This window comes from Callithrix jacchus, chromosome 2 (assembly GCF_049354715.1).
Source record: "Callithrix jacchus isolate 240 chromosome 2, calJac240_pri, whole genome shotgun sequence".
Lineage (NCBI taxonomy): Eukaryota > Metazoa > Chordata > Mammalia > Primates > Cebidae > Callithrix > Callithrix jacchus.
The window spans coordinates 39,556,244-39,574,041 of record NC_133503.1 but is presented as its reverse complement, the minus strand read 5'-3'; the positions used below and the strand labels follow the sequence as shown (position 1 = coordinate 39,574,041).

General features: G+C 36.0%; 1 protein-coding gene across 1 annotated transcript in view; it reads right to left on the bottom strand.

Annotated features, from left to right (window-relative positions):
• Positions 1 to 17,798, bottom strand: part of PCDHB4 (protocadherin beta 4) — a 212,976-nt gene that overhangs the window by 149,094 nt on the left and 46,084 nt on the right. The window lies entirely within an intron of this gene.

Below are 17,798 nucleotides of genomic sequence, written 5' to 3'. Positions count from 1 at the left end.
GCCTCTTCTCTGAAGTTATCAAATATTGGTTGAGTACATTTTATTTACTTGTAAAGTATTTTAGCAATAATGATGCGGATATGGCAGAATAATTGACCTTTTTCCAATTTCTTGTGAATTAAACAATTCTTCCACTTGCCAGGTCTCAACTCTTTACCTGTGATATTTCTTGGAACACTTTCTGCCTCCCCCAATCCAACCTTCATCCTTCACCTACTTTAAATATTATATAGAAATTATTGTTTATCTATAATTTCAGTGACTAGAATTTCCAATATCCAATGAATACTCTTAAAATTAGTAATAGCAAGTATGTCTATCTTGCATTTATGAAAGTACTTCTAGCATTTCGTCTTCAACTATGATGGTTGATCTCAATTTGAGGTGAATACTCCTTTTTTGAATCAAGAAGGTTTTCTTTTTCTTTATTCTTTCGTATTTTGAAGTAATTTTGATAGTTGTTGAAATAATACATTTATTCTTTAGTTTCTAAATTATTGAGTTATTGATATAAATGACATTTAACTCTAATGTATTATTGTTTTAGTGCACAGATAGATTTGATGTGTCAACATGGTTTTAGGATTTTTCTAGTTCATGTTGTTTTCCTTGTGTGTGTTTGCCTTTTACATCTTTAATATTAAACGATTATACTGGCATCATAGAATGTGTTAAAGAGCTTTTTATCTATTTTTATACAATAGTTTTAATAATTATATTATTATGTGTTTCTACACGCTTAATTCCAACTTGCCTTTTAACTGGTTGGGTTTGGTGGCCTCACTTGTTGTAGATCGGTAATGACCATTTACATTTTACCTTTGGTTTAAGTACAATCTGTTCTGGTTTTGTACTTTTAAGTAACTTGCATTTTATTTTGAAAATCATTTTATCTAGTTTGCAAATTGCTTGGCATTGTTTTCATTGTGCTATTTACCTTTAATTGTATCCCTATTCTTATTAGTTATGTTTAGCATTTTATCTCCTTTTTATTCTTGGCGAGGCTTGCAAGAGCTCTACTTTACTGATATTTTGAAATGCATTGTTTCAAAATAATATGTGACCTTGCTCCAAAGTTAAATAGCACTAGGAGGCTTATAACAAAATACAAGGCTTTCTACCCTTTTCCTCCTCTTTTCTTAGTTCCTCTCCTAAGATGTAGCCATTTTAAACCCCTTTTAGTTATTGTTTCTGCCACTAATCTGTTTTCTGATGTATTTTGATTAATTTAGAAATTATCAATTGACTATTATGTTGGGTTACATTTTAGATATTTTTGTAAGATTTCTTTTACTTACAATATATTGGGAACATTATTGTATATTAATTATATTTTCTATTTCACTTTTTTCTTGAAGTTAATAATTGCCTTGCCTTTTCATTTACTTGATTTTTTATCCCTATCACTTATTCATCCCACAGATACAGTTGCCTCCCCATGCAATTTTCCCCATAGTCATTTCCATTCCTCCTGAGACTTCAGTTTTCCTTTAAGTTGGGTAGTTGCTCTCTATGCCTACTGCACAGCTATCATTCTGGAGTTTTTTTCTTTGCTGTCATTCTTGGAATTCTTTGCCTTTTATTCTGGATGTGTTTGCTATTTCTGGATTTTATATCTTGCCCTTTTTCAGTTTACTCTATGGAATTACTAGATCACATCCTCCAATAGGTTTATATGATTGAAAAGCTGCTACAATGTTAGGAGGATTGCTAGTGATATCCTTCAAAATCCCTGTCTCTTGAGTCAAACAGCTCCTTCCTGGACTAGTTGTTCATTATGCCTGAGACTCAGTTGTCATCCTGGGATCATCCGTCAGCATCACCTAGAGATTTATTTCACTTCTGTCCTGTTTTGGATCTTCTCATTTCTGCTTCTTCTGTCTTTCCCGCTCTTGAATTAGGTTCTCATTTTGATAGATATCTTCCAGTAGATTTCAGGGAAGGGTGTTTAAGAGTTCAATGTTTTCATAATCTTAAACATACTAAAAGATCTTTATTCTACCTTCAAATGTAATTAGTAGTTTGACTAGGTATAGAGTTTTAGGTTGAAAATAATTTTTCTTCAGAATTTTTGTTTTGCCAATGAGCTTTCTAAACTAATCTGTTTGCTAAGAAGTCTGAAGCTTATCTTATTTCTTATCTTCTATATGTGACCTATATTTTATTTTGTTGTTGTTGTAGTGTTTTGTCGTTGTCTCAAACATTTTAAAATTAAACAATCATATGTTTTGGCTTGGACTTATTTTTCATCCATTGTGAAGTATATAATTGATGAGATATTTCATCTAGGAAACTAATTTCCTTCTGAAATCTCCTTAAATTATTTTATTAATAACCCAACCCCCATTCCTTTTTTAGAATTCTTATAATTCAGATGTTAGGCCTCTGGTACGGTTCTCTAATTTCTTTTTTTTTTCCCCTCCTGCTTGCCATGTAAAGTTATTTTTGCAGTATTTTCTAGAACACTTGCTTAACTTTATCTTTAAGCCCTTATATTGATATTTTAATTTCTTTATTAGATTAGTATTTTCCAAGAGCTGTTTTTTTTAAAAAAAAGAGCTCTCTTTTTGAATGTATTTTAATGTAATAACTTCTTTTTCATCTGATGATATTAATAATAGCTTTTCCCCCAAGTTTTCCTCTTGCTGCAAACTTTCCATTTTCTCCAAGTTACCTTTTTACTCTTTGCTTTGTTTTAATTTCTGTATTCCCTTTCAGAAACTTTCTTCATGTGTATGTTCTTATTTAGTTTGGGAGACTACGGAACTGAGTGATGGCTCTGAGTAGGTTGGTATACTTGTCCACTTTGATTTTTCATTCTAAAGTGAACTGAGAGCACTGATGAATGGGCAAACCTCAGTGTCAGTGTGATTAGGTCTTTCCAGTTAGACTGGCCAGATTACCTCACTCTTTAAAATCCCCTATTCAGAAGGAAAAGATATAGATCAAAAAAGATGAAGGATTAAGCGGGTGAAGAGGAGTATAGTTTTGCACCAGGATACGATGTTATGCTTAATATCAAACAACTTCCCCAAATCTCAACAGCTTAACACAATGAAAGTTGATTTCTTTCTCATATAACCTGTATAGTTCAGCCTGGGGCCTTCCTCACAGCAGTCAGTCAAGGATCTAAACTTGCGGAGATCATCTTCACATACACTTTCATGATCACTGTAGTGGGAAAAGATGTGTTTAACCATGCCTCCAAAAACTTCAGCCCAGAATGGATATATAGCACTTCTCACATTTTATTAGCCAAAGGAAATTACATGGCTACACATAATTTTAAAAAGAAATAGAATTGAAATTCTGTCATATGTCTAAGAAGGGGGGAACCAAAATATTTATAATTGGTTCTAATGACTTTCATAACATTTGAACAATCAACCAGAATTCAATATTTAGTTGGTTACTTACTTTTGCTACCCATATTACTCTTGTCCTCAATTTTGTTGGTGGAACCCCTCATATAATAACCCTCCTTTTTGCACTCATCAGAAAATAAAACTCCAGTCTTACATTAGGGTCAAGGGGGTAGGTAGGTTACTCAGTGACTGAAGTGGGGAAATGTGATCTGACTGCTAGAGGTTTAACTGCTGCACAGGAAGCTTTAACACAATCCTTCTTACTTGGCATGCTACCATCATTTCCAGAGGACCTAGGGTTGACCTTTCAGATGGCTCTAGAAGTCCTATCATCTAAACAGAATTGATTCTAGTCCCATAGTCTAAACAGGATTGATTCTCAGCTCTTCCCACTTCACGATTGTGAGTTGATTTGTGAGGTCTACTAAGTCATTCATCTGTTTTCCAACTTAAAAGAGTTTTCCCTGTTGTCTTCTGCATTATTCTCTTCATCCTCATGAAGTTTATGTTGTTGAAAATATGTTTACTTTTTGTTAGTGCATTTTTAGAGGAAGACAAATGAAAAGCACATATGTAATACACCAATTATATGTAGAACCTAAAATGTCCTTGGCTTTTTCAAAGAAATCAATTTTTGTTTGATCGGTCAAATCTTACATAGTTTTATTCTGTTTAATTAATTTATGCTTTTATATTTTTAATTCATTCCTTTTATTTTCCTTATTTTTTAAAATTCTTTTTTGATTCTTGAGTCATTTACTTTGTCCCTTTGTTCTCAACAAACTGTGATTTCTAAAATATGTATGTAAGTCTTACATTTTTCTCTACCCTTTTATTCTTACCTTAAATATCACTTTATCAGTTTACCTTGAAGTTACAGACAAAGCCATAATAAAAATGGCTTAAACAAAATATCAAAGAGGGCTAGTGGCCAAAATGTACTCTATGGTATCTGGGACCCAATCTCATTCCATCATTGATCTGCTGTCTTCGGGACATGACCTTTACTTCATTATCCAATATAGCTGCCTGATATCCAGTCATTATATCTCCATTCATGCCAACAAATAAGAGGAAGAAGGAAAGGGTGTGATTTCAGTTTTTTGTGTACTTACATTGTTTTTTCTTTTTTATGAAAGAAAGATAGAGAAAGAGAAAAGAGAGAGAGAGAACAGGAGTCTTACTCTATTGCCCAGGCTGGAATGCAATCTGAAAATAGGTATTAAAAACCTCTTTTATGCCGATAATTGTGCTTAACAGTGGAGACAGGAAGGAATAAGGAAAGAAAATAACAAACAGCCAACCAATATTTTATTTAAATCTGTGAAATACTATGCAAATGCTGAAGAGTGATTTGGTTCCATTTATGTGGTCACTTTTAAAATAGGTATAATGTGATACTAAAAAAATGTATGTTCTGTGGACCTGGAGTGAAGAATTCTATAAATATTCACTGAGTTTACTTGTTCCAGGTCTGAGTTCAAATCATAAATGTCCCTGTTAATTTTCTATCTCATTGATCTGTTGAATATTAACAATGTGGTGTCAAAGTCTCCCGCGATTATTGTGCGGTAGTCCAAGTCTCTTTATAAGTCATTGAAAACTTGTCTTATGTATCTGGGTGCTCCTATATTGGGTGCATATATATTTATGATCATTGACTCCTATTGTTGCATTGATCCTTTTATCATTGTGTAATGTCCTTTGTTTCTTTTAGTCTTTGATACTATTAAAGTCTGTTTTGTCAGAGACAAAAATTACAACTCCTGTTTTTTTTCTCTCTCTCCATTTGATTGGTGAGTCTTCCTCCAACCTTTTGTTTTAAGTCTTTGTGTGTCCTTGCTTATGAGATGGATCTGGATACAGAGTGCCGATGGGTTTTGACTTTATTCAGTTTGCGTGTCTATGTTGTTGATTGGGGCATTTAATCCATTTAAATTTAGGATTAATATTGATATTTGTGAATTTAATATTATCCTTTAATGCGACCTGGCTATTTTGCTCATTAGTTAATATAGATTCTTCATTATGGAGATACTCTTTACCTTTTGGTAAGTTTTTGGGATGACTGATACTGGTTGTTCCCTTCTGTGTGTAGTGCTTCTTTCAGAAGCTCCTGTAAAGCAGGCTTGGTGGTGATGAAATCTCTGAGTGCTTGCTTGTTCACAAAAAAATTTATTTTTTCTTCATTTATAAAGCTTAGTTTGACTGGATATGAGATTCTGAGTTGAAAATTCTTTTCTTTGAGGATATTGAATATTGACCGCCACTCTCTTCTAGTTTGTAGGGTTTCTGCTGAGAGATCTTCTGTAAGTCTGATAGGCTTCCCTTTATGGGTAACCTGACCTTACTCTCTAGCTACCCTTAGAATTTTCTCCTTTATTTCAACCCTGGTGAATCTAACTATTATGTGTCTTGGGGTTGCTTTACTTGAGGAATATCTTTATGGTGTTCTCTGTATTACCTGGAGTTTAGTATTGTCCTGCATTACTAGGTTAGGAAAGTTTTCCTGAATAATATCCTGAAGAATATTTTCCAGCTTGGATTCATTCTCTTCATGACATTCAGGTACACCTATCAAATGTAAATTAGGTCTTTTCACGTAGTCCCATATTTCTTGGAGACTTTGCTCATTCCTTTTTACTTTTTCTTCTCTAATCTTGTCTTGTTTCATTTCATTAAGTTGGTCTTCGACCTCTGATATCCTTTCTTCTGCTTGATCAATTCGAGTGTTAAAACCTGTGCATACTTCACAGAGTTCTCATATTGTATTCTTCAGTTCCATTAATTAACTTATATTCCTCTCGAAATTGTCTATTCTCGTTAGGATTTCGTCAAACCTTTTTTCAAGGGATAGAACACTGGGATAGAACATGTCCTTTTAACTCACAGAAGTTTCTTATTATCCACCTTCTGAAGCCTAATTCTGTTATTGGAACACACTCCTTCTCCATCAGGCCTTGTACCTCTGTTGATGAGGAACTGTGATTCCCCTGTAGAGGGAGAGGCATTCTGATTTTGGGTATTCTCAGCCTTTTTATGCTGGTTTCTTCCCATCATTGTAAATTTATCCACCTGTCATCTTTGTTGTTTTTTTTTTTAATAATGGCCGATCAATATTTTGAGTGTTTAAAGTGGTTAATGCATATTTTATGTGTTTAAAATGGAGACCTCTATTGTGTTTATTTGTTCTGGCTCTGAGTTCAAGTCCTGGATATCGTTATCAATTTGTTGTCTCGTTGAATCTAAATCTCATTATGTGTCTTATGTATCTGGGTGTTAAGATCTCTTATTGTTACATTAATCCTTTTACCCTTGCATCCTTGTAGCTTTGAAATCTATTTTATTAAGTGTGAGAATTGCAACTCCTGCTTTTTATTTATTTATTTTTGCTCTCCATTTGGTTGGTGAGTTTTTTTCCATCCCCTTGTTGTGAATCTTTGTATATCTTTAGATATATTGTTAGATTTTGTGGATAATGTATATTTTGTGTGTTTAAAATGGAGAGCTCTATTGAGTTTGTTTGTTCTGGATCTTAGTTCCAGTCCCGGATATCGTTATCAATTTTCTGTCTTGTTGAATCTAAATCTCATTATGGGTTTTATGTATCTGGGTGTTAAGATCTCTTATTATTACATTAATCTTTTTACCCTTGTATCCTTGTAGCTTTGAAATCTATTTTGTCAAATGTGAAAATTGCAACTCCTGCTTTTTATTTATTTATTTTTGCTATCCATTTGGTTGGTACGTTTTTTTTCCAACCCTTTATTTTGAGTCTATGTATATCTTTGGATATACCATTAGATTTTGTCTGTATCTTTTGATTGGGAGATTTGGTCAATTTAAATTTAGGGTTGCTGCCATTTGATATTAACTGGCTATTTTGTCCTTTCGTTGATAAAAATTCTTTTTTATGTTAATGCTCTTTACTTTTTGGTGTATTTTTAGAAAGGGTCATACTGGTTGTTCCTTTCTGTGTATAATGCTTCTTTTAGAAGTTCTTGAAAAGCAGGCCTGGTGGTAATAAAATCTCTGAGTACTTGCTTGTTCCTAAAAGATTTTATTTTTCCTTCAAATGTAAAGCTTAAATTGGCAGGATATGAAATTCTGGGCTGAAAGTTCTGTTGATTAAGTATATTGAATATTGGCCCCGACTCTCTTCTAGCTTGTAGGGTTTCCATTGAGAGATCTGCTGTAAGCCTAATAGGCTTCCCTTTATGGGTAACTTGATCTTTCTCTCTGGCTGCCCTTAATATTTTCTCCTTCATTTCGATCTTGGTGAATCTAACAATTATGTGCCTTGGGGTTGGTCTTCTTGAGGAATATCTTCGTGGTGTTCTCTGGGGTTGAATAGTGTCCTGCTTTGCTAAATTAGGAACATTTTCCTGGATAATGTCCTGGAGAGTATTTTCCAGCTTGACTTCATTTTCTCCGTCACATTCAGGTACACAAATCAAGCGTATATTAGGTCTTTTCACATAGTCCCATATTGTTTGGAGACTTTGCTCATTCCTTTTTATCCTTTTTTCTCTATTCTTGTCTTGTCGTTTTGTTTCATTAAGTTGGTCTTCGACCTCTGATACCCTTTCTTCTGCTTGATCCATTCGGCTGTTTAAGCTTGTACATATTTCACTAAGTTCTCGTGTTGTATTTTTCAACTCCATAAGTTCATTTGTATCCCTCTCTATATTGTCTATTCTTTTCAACATTTCATCTAACCTTTTTTCCAAGTTCTTAGTTTCTTTACATTGGGTTAGAACAAGTTCCTTTAACTCCCAGAAGTTTCTTATCATCCACCTTTTAAAGCCTACTTCAGATAATGGAACACAGTCCTTTTCCATCAGGGCTTGTTCGGTTACTGATGAGTCCTTTTCCATCAGGGCTTGTTCAGTTGCTGATGAGTCCTTTTCCAACAGGGCTTGTTCCGTTGCTGATGGGTTCTGATTTTGAGTATACTCGGCCTTCTTAGGCTGTTTTTTTCCCTTCATTGTAGATGAACCGCCTTTCTAATTAGGTTTCTGAATCAACATCCGACTTATTGATTCCCAGTGCTGGGATCCGAGCAACCCACTGTGGCAGCCTAAATAGCAGCGATAAGACTGATGGTGCTCTTCTGCCCAGGAATCTCTGGTCTGGCTTCCCTCTTGAGTCCGCAACAAGCGGCTCTGACTTCCCGGAGCTCCAAACTCCAGTCAGTAGGGGAAGCAGTCCCGTTGGCTCTGCATGAAGAGCTGCTGTGCTGAGACGCAGGCAAAACCACTGCGGCGGCCACAAGAGTCGCTCTGGCGACCCGTGGGGCTCCTCCACTGGGAATCGGCTAATCGGTGAGTGACGAAAATTCCTCTAAAGATGTGGCGTCGTCTCGTTCTCTGAGCTTTCACTGGGAGCTACAATCCTGAGCTGTTAGTGGTCGGCCATCTTCCCCTGTCATCTTTGTAATTACCAACTTTCAAATTAGGTCTCTGAATGGACGTCCAACTTGTTAATTCCCAGCACGGAAATCTGAGTAACACACTGCACCAGCTAAAACAACAGCGTCAAGATTCTTGGTGCTTTTCTGCCCGGGAGTCTCTGGTCTGGCTTCCCTCCTGAATCCCTTCTTCAATCAGCTGAATGGGCGACTCTGCCTTCGCAGAGCTCCAAACATCGACCAAAAGGTGACCCAGTCCCGTTTACACTGCACCGAGAACCGCTGCGCCGGCCACAAGAGTCATGCTGGTGACCCGTGGGGCTCCTCTGCTGGGAATCTCCTGGTCCGTGAACAACAAAAATCCGTCTGAAAGTGTGGCATCCTCTCGTTCTCTGCACTTTCACTGGGAGCTACAAGCCTGAGCTGCTAGTGATCGGCTATCTTGGATCTCTCTTGGTATTTTCATTTTTTAAAAGATTACTTTCATAAGGTATTCCATGGCACTTGTGCTTTTATCTCACAGTCTGTAATTTAGTTATAAGATGACACCTGACCTCAAGAGAGGTTGAAGAATATAATCTATAGCCCACATACCTACATAAGCAGCTAAAAATAAGAAGTATATTAGTAATAAATAAGGGAGAATGTATATTTGGGTTAAAGTAGCCATCTATATTATACCCACTTAGACATGATCTATAGCCCCAGTGGCTAACTGGAAGCAGATAGGGTCAAAAAAGTTGTCCAATTCAGAACAGTTATTAAAGGAGCATCTGACTGTCTCTCTCCATATTGGTGGTGTGGTTTGTAGCCAAAAGAATTCTTGTTCTACTAAAAACTAAGCCCAGAAAGCAATAGGTAAATTAATTCAGGTGCTAGAACAAGGCCTTTTAAACAAACAATGTTTCCCTAATGTGCCATTGGCATATGCCATCCATTCCCATTTCACTTTATAAACTTTAAGAAAATTCAGGGATTAGAAAGGTTAAAACTCCATTTTCCAGACTTCTTGTAATTATTATTCTGCATGTAAGTTAGGTTTTACCAATGAGATTCCTTCATGTGAATCTTAGAATACAGCCAAAGGTTGTCTTCCACTGTTACCCAACAATGTCAGAAAGATATGAATGCTTGCACCCAAGTCAGCATTCCTCTGTCTAGCCATCATCTTCCTAAGGAACTGGAGACCACTGTGGGATTCAGACACTCTCTGTGCCAGTACGCAGCCATCAGCTTGGGGGTGGGAGAGGGTAATGTGGGAGCAACAGTTTTGGTAGTAGTAGTAGCATCAGCTTCCTGATTTCTGTGCTGCAGCTGTGGTCATATGCCTTCAAAACCAGTTCAGTGCTGACTCTCTTACTTCTGCTTGCCCAGTTCGTCCAATGATTTTATATAAGTATATCAATCCTTGTAGCTGATGTCTCTTTTGGTTTTGGTTAGAGACACACAGAGTGGTTTTTGGTTTTTGTCCTGAACTCTAAATAATTCATCCAAACCCAAAACTTTATTCCTTCACTCAAATTATAAGTAATAAGAGCCTCTTAGAGTTCAAAAAGGAAAAAAGTGTAAAACACCAAATCATCAAGTCTTTAAGGCACTAGTACCTTGATCTAACACAATTTAGTTTAAGAATAAGGGAAAATAAAAAATTTCAGATGTAATCCTGAGAGACAAAGGATAAAAGTGTTTGGTAAATATGAAGAATATCTTTTTTAAAAAGCAGAACATGATCTGAAGATAAATTTAAAAAATCATTCTTCCGGAAAACATCATCCTCAGCAAACTGACACAAGAACAGAAAATGAAACACCGCATATTCTCACTCATAGGTGGGTGATGAAAAATGAGAACACATGGACACAGGGAGGGGAGTACTAAACACTGGGGTCTATTGGGGGGAAAAGGGGAGGGCCAGTGGGAGGGGGAGGTGGGGAGGGATAGCCTGGGGAGAAATGCCAAATGTGGGTGAAGGGGAGAAGAAAAGCAAAGCACACTGCCATGTGTGTACCTACGCAACTGTCTTGCATGCTCTGCTCATGTACCCCAAAACCTATAATCCAATAAAAAATTAAAAACAAAAAAAAAAAAAGAAGAGGGTAACCATGAACATTAAAAAAAAAAAAATCATTCTTCCTCCCCTAATATGTAACACAATAAGTCAAAATTAGTTTTAAAAATGTATTATTTGTAAACAAATAAGAAAGGGCTCAATATCACATTATACATTTTAAAAAATGGAAGTTGGATCACATATTTTAAATGATATATTGTTAGGTGAACAGAGCAAGTAGCAAATACTGTAAATAATAAATGGGCATTTTATAAAAATAAAGAAATAAAATAATTTGTTATCATGTTTAGGCTTACTAAGCAGATACAATAACAGACTGAAATGCATTTGTTACTTTATTCAGTGCTTATTCACCTATATTTATTCAATACAGTCATGTGTGGCATAATGACGTTTTGGTCAACCATGGATGGCATATACAATGGTGGTCCTGTAAGATAGTAATGGAGCTGAAAAATGTTTGTTGCCTAGTGATGCCATAGCTATACTAATGTCATAGTGCAATGCATTATCTGTTCTATGTTTAGATACACAAACACCATTTTGTTATAATTGTCTACAGTAGTCAGTACAGTAAGATGTTGTACAGTTTTGCAGCCCAGGAGTAATAGGCTATACAAGGTATCCTAGGTGTGTAGTAGACTGCATAATCTAGATTTATGTAAGTACACTCTATGATGTTTGAACAATAATGAAGTCGCCTAATGACACAGCTTTCAGAATGTTTTCTTGCCGTTAAGCAATGAATGGCTGTATATATTTTTCTAAGCCCATAAGATAAAGAGCCCTCTCTGTGAAGACAGTAGTGGAGAAGGGAGATTATTGATTTGTCTGAGCAGAGTACTCAATGGATGAAGCATTGGATTCAATGGATTCAAAGGAAAAGTAACCTAATAATTGTATAATTGAAATGGTGGAAAAACTAAATCTTCAGGTTGAAAAACCATTAGAGCTTGTCGTTTCTGAAAATGATAGTATTGATAATTCATATGACCCTTCTAAGGAAAGGAAAATATAATGAATAAAACTTTTTTTAAAAACTTCAAAACTAATGGAGAGCAAAAAATATTGTAGAATTGGGCAGAAAAAGCCCAATTTTTGATGGAAGCCTGAAAGAGAGGGATAAACAGTGTAACAGAACAACAAAACTTCTTATGCTTTCAGGACATTAAAAATATTTATACTCAGGCTTTTATCTGAAGCTATGAGGGATTAGAGAAATATAAATCAAAGCTCAGAGATAACCACAGTTGTAGCATATTATAGAAAGATTCTCTTCATATTAAGGGAACCCTCAGGGATACATCCATAATGTAACTACTGTGTAAATGCCAGCAAATCTAAACTTTCTCTCAACCTCCAACTCCAGGGAATTATATAGAAGTCTCCCCAATGCTAAGCAGAGAAGAAAAAAAAACATGCCTGGGAAGCTGTAGCTACAAATCGTTATGTGTGTGTGCATGTGTATTGAGATGGGGTCTTACTATACTGCCTAGACTGGTATCGAACTCCTGAGCTGAAGTGATCTTTCCACCTCAGCCTCCTGAGTAGCTGGGACTACAGGTGCACACCACTCCATGTGGCCCTCTTCTGTATTTGTATTTTGAATATACATAGGTTGAGATGCAAGAAACCTCAAGCCATTTAATTAATTGTGATGGTCCACTATTGATAATGTTTCCAATATCCTGGCTGAAACAAATGAAAATCCATTTTGAAAGATGGAACATATGCAACCTAGGCCTTGTAGATACCTCACAAATAAATTTTCAAGGGCAATCAACCAGGTACATCCTACAAAGAAACAAAGACATCATGAATGGGAAGGAGCAGAAACCAAATATGGCAGACATAGGCGCATGCAAGCTTCAGATATTAGAAGTATCAGGCCAATTTTAAAACAAAATATATTTACCATATATAAATGATATACTCGAAAATATATGTATGAACAGATTGAAAAGGATGCTGAGTTCCAGGGAAAAGCAATGTGTAATTACCATAGTCAAGATATAATCTGAAAACAAGTTACCTACAGGTGAAGCAAACATGCTTCGGAATTCCCCTGAGCAACATTTAATATCAAAACAGAATGGAAATGTCTACAAGATTCTGCGGGAGATAAAATATAGTTCAATTATTTTACACATAGCAAAGCTGTTGGTTAAGTACAAAGACAACAATGCAGCAAACAGGAAAGAATTCATAAAATCTTGCACTAGTACTGATGAATGCTTATTTAAAAAGATACTACTTAAGAATAAAGGTCAAGTGACTTATAGATGACTGTGGAAACTAGGACAGAAGAACTGATGTAATATTTAATGTCAACAAATCTTTGAGGAAAAGAAAGTCAATAGAAAAAATTTATACCCAGCTAAACTGTATTTCTTAAGCATGTGAGAATTCAAAAAATACAGTACCTATGAATTCTGATCTAAAGACCAACATCTAATGAAATTAAGCAAATCTAGAGATAAAACAACATAAATGATTCAGGTACAGGAGAACTAGCACAATATGCATTTTACTCCCATTTGAGCACACTAATTTCTCTCAAATTTTTCCTGAAACTGTATGTAAATGACAAAGAGCAAGAGTTTAAAATAAACAAAGCTATAAAGAAAAAAAATGGAAGAAGAATAAACCATAGAGGAGACAAGTCACAAAAATTTTGGAAGTTGCAAAGCACACAGACAATTGGCAACTGAGTTTCTTTCCTTCCTGCCTTCCTTCCTTCCTTCCATCCTTCCTGCCTGCCTGCCTGCTTTCTCTCTCTCTCTCCCTCTGCCCCCCTCTCTCAAATGAAAAGGAAAATCAAATCTAGCCAAGGTAATAATCCAGATTGAGGACCCAGGGAGAGGCTAAAACAACATTGGCTGAAAATCCATATAAAGAGTATTTATATCTGAGAATTCCTTTCATAGTCAGTGAAGAAAGGCACTTTCCCTTTTCTCATCATAGCAGATAATGGGAGGTGTAATATCCATAGCGGTTTGATAGAAAGGGCTCTGGACTAAAGGACACCAGCACAATAATTTAGGGCAGGACTGAGATTTTAGTGAGAAGAGGGTTAAAAAAAATGACAACAAATTAAGACATTTTCTCTCAAACCAAGGCGCTTACAAAGTACTAGGTGTCAAGTTTATAATAACTTCAACCCCACCCATCCTTACTGAATTCCTCTCTGAAGAACAATGTGAGCCCAAGAGAGAAAACTTACAGATATTGACATTTTGTCTCCAAATAAAATGTTTCCTGTTTCATTACCCTAAGGCGAGGTCTACCACTCAACTAGTTCCACTCAAACATACTATGTTTAATAGGATTCTGAGTACCTGATTTTAAAAAAGAAAAAAAATAGGCTGGGCACGGTGGCTCACACCTGTAATTGCAGCACTTTGGGCAGCCAAGACTGGCAGATCACCTGAGATTCAGGAGTTTGAGACCAGCCTGGCCAACATGGTGAAGCCCCATCTGTACTAAAAATAGAAAAAATTTAACTGAGTGTGGTGACGAGTGCCTGTAATCCCAGCTACTTGGGAGGCTGAGGCAGGAGAATCGCTTCAACCTGGGAGGTGGAAGTTTCAGCGAGCCAAGATTGTACCACTGTACTCCAGCATGGGTGACAGAGCGAGACTCCATCTCAAAAAAAAAAAACCATAATTGGGCTTCATCAAAACTTTAAAAACTCTTTTTTACTTCAAAGGATACTATCAATAAAGTGAAAAGACAACTCACAGAATGGCAGAAAATATTTGTAAACCATGTATCTGATAAGTCTAGTATCCAGAATATATAAAGAACTAATAAAATTCAACAATTAAAATATTTAAAAATTAGATTACACAATTGGCAAAAAATTTGAGTATACATTTCTTTAAAGAAGATATTCAAATGACCAGTAAGCTATGAAAAGAAATACAACATCATTAGTCATTTGGGAAGTGCAATTCAAACCACAATAGGATATGATTTCACACTTTCTAAGCTGGCTGTAATAATAATAAAGTGTTGGAGAGGATGTAGAGAAATGGGAATCCTCACACATGGTTGAGAGGAATGTAAAATGGTATAGTCACTTTGGAAAACAGTTTGACAATTCCTCAAAAAGTTACATAGAGTCAGTACATGACCCAGTAATTCCAATCCTAGGTATACATCCAAGAGTACTGAAGACATGTCCACACAAAAACTCATGCATGAATGCTCCTAGCAGTATTAGTCATAATGGCCAAATAGTGAGAACAAACCAAAATGTCCATCAAGTGATGAACAAACAAAATGTGGTACATTCATACAATGGGATATTATTCGGCCATAGAGAAGAATGAAGTGCTGATGCATGCTATGACATGAATGAACCTTGAAAACATTGTGGTGAAAGAAGGCAGACAGAAAAGGCTATATATTGTATAAGTCAATTTACATGAAATATCCAGAACAGGCAAATCCAAAGAAACATAACATTGATTAGTAGTTTCCGGAGTCTGGAAAGAGGAGGGAATGGGGAGTAAATGCAGATGGGTACCAGGTTTCTTTTTTTGAATGATGAAAATGTGAAAATGTTCTGGAATTAGGTAGTGGTAATAATTGTATAGCCCTCTGAATATACCACTGAACTCAATTTTTAAAATGGTGAATATTATGATTTGTGAATTATATCTCACCAAACAATTTAAAAACTGCAAGGCTACTGTAGAAAGAAATATGCAGAGACTAAGAAAAAGCTTTTTGAAAGTAAAACTATCATAGCAAAAGTTTAAAATTCAGTCACAAAGGAAATTTACTGGAATCCAGGAAAATAAAGACAGAAGATAGAACAAGGATAAGAAAAACTAAATATCAAACTAGGTCACTATACAACTAACAGGAGTTGCAGAATAAAAAAAGAAAACATTTAGTAGAGGAAAGAATTTTTAAATTAAAAAACCTCAACAACCCTGTTCTAGTCTGAAAAACATATCTCAAGATTGGCAAGTCTCACTGAGTAACTCATGCAATAAATGACCAAAATTCTTACACTCTGACATGATGAAATTCTAGAACACTGGAGATACATATAAGAACCTTAACTTATCTAGAGCAAGGTTTCTCAGCCTCAGCACTATTGGCAGCTGTGATCATCAAAAGTATTTCCAGACATCGCCAAATGTTTGGCAATTGCCAGACATTTACCAAAGGTGGCAAAATTGTCATTGGTTGAGAATCAGGAATCTGAAAGGAAAACAAAGGCTATCAGAAAAGAATGGGTAATCAGATTGTTGATGACCATCTCAACTTTGGTGATTGGAAGACAACTGAGAAATGCCTTCAAAATGCTGGCAGCAAATAATTCCTAACCTATAATTCCACACCCAACAAAATCTTCAAATAGACGTCTGAGTTTCTGACATCTGAAATTTTTATATTGAGAGAATCAAAAGATTTATTACCAAATATTCTTCTGAAACTTAAGGGAGAAAACCAAACAAGAGGAAGATGTAAAATCCAGAAGAGGAAATCAAGTGGAAGAGGAAGATAAATTTTTGAGTTAGTGGGAAAAGCAAACTGCCAGCTGTGCAGTAGGTTTAGAGAGCAAACAATGCACAACGAAAGGAGCAAGACTCTGAACAGCTCCAGGATGGCTCCAGGAAAAAAAAATGGAACTGATAGATTTATGTTTAACCTAAGTTAGAAGCTTTAGACTTTACATAATTTTAAAAGATGTACATAGAAAAGTAAGTTGAAAAAGAAGGCAATTATGACCTTAAAGGTGAAAAGAAAAAAAAAAAAAGAAGTCTTTTCCTTTTCAATTTTTTTTTCAAGACAAAGTTTCACTCTGTCGCCCAGGCTGTAGTGTAGTGGCACGGACTCAGCTCACTGCAACCTCCACCTCTGGGGTTCGAACAATTCTCATGCCTCAGCCTCCTGAGTAGCTAGGATTACAAGCACCTGCCAACATGCCAAGCTAATTTTTGTATTTTTAATAGAGACAGGTTTCACGATATTGGCCAGGCTAGTCTCAAACTCCTGACCTCAGGTGATCCACCCACCTCGGCCTCCCAAAGTGCTGACATTACAGGTGTGAGCCACTATGCCCAGTCTGCTTTTCACTCATAAGGCTTAGGTGTAACTAACATTTTTATGGTGACAACTATATAAACATTATCTGAACAGAATTTTGATAATGCTAGGTAGATGAAATGTGCAAGTTGTGTGTGTGTACCCCTTAAAAAATGGATATCTAAAACTGGAATTTGAGAAAAAGCACTTTATAAACATATGTGATTTTTAAAATGGGGAAGTAAATATGGAAAAACACACATAAAAGCATCAAAAGTGGTGGCCCTGGGAAGTCAGACTTGAATAAAATTTTTTAAAAAGTACCATTATATGACTTTCAAATTAAAATTTAAAAACTATGAAATGCCAGCTGGGTGTGGTGGCTCGTGCCTGTAATCCCAGCACTTTGGGAGGTCGAGGCAGGTGGATCACATGAGATCAGGAGTTTGAGACCAGCCTGACCAACATGGTGAAACCCCATCTCTACTAAAAATACAGAATTAGCCAGTTGTGGTGGCACATGCCTGTCATCCCAGGTACTTAGGAGGCTCAGGCAGGAGAATTGCTTGAACCCAGGAGGTGGAGGCTGCAGTGAGCCAAAATCATGCCACTGTACTGCAGCCAGGGCAACAAGAGCAAAACTGTCTTAAAAAAATATGAAATGCCTAAACAGTTATGGGAAGTATTCTTTCAAAATACATTGTAAATGTTATAAATATTGATAAGGTAACATATATACAATACAAAAAGTATAAGTAAGGTTAAGAAAGAGAATTCGAGATGGCACGGTAAGAACAACTCAGGATTGCAGCTCTCAGTGAATGTGCAGCAGGTGAGTCAAAGTCGCATTTCCAGATGGATCTTTGTTGCCCACAGAATGGGGTAATTGCCAGGTGTAGGAGAGACA